The sequence below is a fragment of the Pinus tabuliformis genome, chromosome 9, assembly GCF_031772625.1.
Source record: "Pinus tabuliformis cultivar Carrire ecotype Pingquan chromosome 9, CPIR1, whole genome shotgun sequence".
Lineage (NCBI taxonomy): Eukaryota > Viridiplantae > Streptophyta > Pinopsida > Pinales > Pinaceae > Pinus > Pinus tabuliformis.
This window is the reverse complement of record NC_142307.1, coordinates 1,159,580,918-1,159,582,567: the sequence shown is the minus strand read 5'-3', so window position 1 is coordinate 1,159,582,567 and position 1,650 is coordinate 1,159,580,918.

The window sequence follows — 1,650 nt, the reverse complement described above, 5'->3', positions numbered from 1 at the left end:
CCATGATGAGCCCTGCGGGGGAGACTTCACAGATCGAAGGATAATGCATAAGGTACTACAGATGGGATATTATTGGCCCACTATTTTTAAAGATGCTAAAAAATATGCCCAAGCTTGTGATAGCTACCAAAGGATTGGTCAGCCTGGCCAATCTGATGAAATGTCGCTGCAGCCCCAACTAGTCATAGAACCCTTCGAATGATGGGCATTGGACTTTGTTTGCCCATTCCACCCGCCATCAAATCAGAAAGCCTACATACTGATTGCCACAATTTATGTGACAAAATGGGTGGAAACAGTAGATTTGCCAAGAGCCACAGAGGAAGATGTGATTAACTTCATTTTTGGGCTATTCATGCAGTATGGTTTACCGCAGGAAGTAATAACAAATGGGGGAGGGCAATTTGTAGGACACAAGATTACAGCCACTCTTAGAAATCATCACATTACACACAAGATCACTTCCCCGTATCACTTGCAAGTGAAAGGGCAGGTTGAAATCACCAATAAGGTCATTGAAGCAATTTGGACCAAGAGAGTCTCAACACATTAGCGAGACTGGGCTGCTAGACTGCTAGAGGCCTTGTGGGCCTATCGCACAACTTGGAGGAATACTACTGGATACTCTCTTTACCAACTCTTGCTCGGTAAAGAACTTATTTTTTCGATTTAATTCAAAATAAAGACTCTAAGAACGGCTCAGGAAGTGGGATTGGATTTAACAGAAGCCCAAACCAAGTGACTTCAACAAATCAACGAACTAGACAAGGCTCGACTACTTGCTCTGCAACGGACTGCAATTATTTAGTAACAAAGGGTAAGGTGGCACGACAACCTTATCAAAAAGTACACGTTTCAGGAGGGAGATTGGGCACTCCTCTACAACTCCATATCCCAAGACTTTCTGGGCAAGTTGCAAAGAAGATGGCTCAGCCCTTATGAAATTCAAGAAGTACATAACAATGGTACTCTCACTTTGACTACCAATGATGGGTCTGGCTATTCTTTCAAGGTGAATGGGCATTGGGTGCATCTCTATCACAAACCACTGACCAAGGAGTCTTTCTGCTAGCAGGTACGCAAGGACCCCTCTATGCAAATAATAGCTGCAGGGAGTGATGACTCGGCAGCTTTTCTTTCGTAAAATTATGATTTTATTTAAATTGTAAATAATGTATATGTTCTTTTTTATTGATTGCAATTTAGTTAGGCATCACCATGTAAATATGAGATTTTTCTTGTTTTAGGTGTTTGGTAAGTGTTATTCAATCGATTGAACGATTGTCGTTCAATCAATTGAACAACACTTATTTTTATGTTTACATTGTTGTTCAAATGATTGAACAATTGTTATTTAATCAACTGAACAATACATTTTTCAATTTTTTCTGCTCAAACAATTGAACGATTGTTGTTCAATTGAATAAACAACACTTTTTTCATTTTTCATTTTTTGTTGTTCAAATGATTGAACGATTGTTGTTCAATCAACTGAACAACACCTTTTGCATTTTTCGATTTTTGTTGTTCAAACGACTGAATGATTGTTGTTCAATTGATTGAACAACACTTTTTGCATTTTTCGATTTTTTCTATTCAAACGATTGAACGATTATTGTTCAATCGATTGAACGATTATTGTTCAATCGA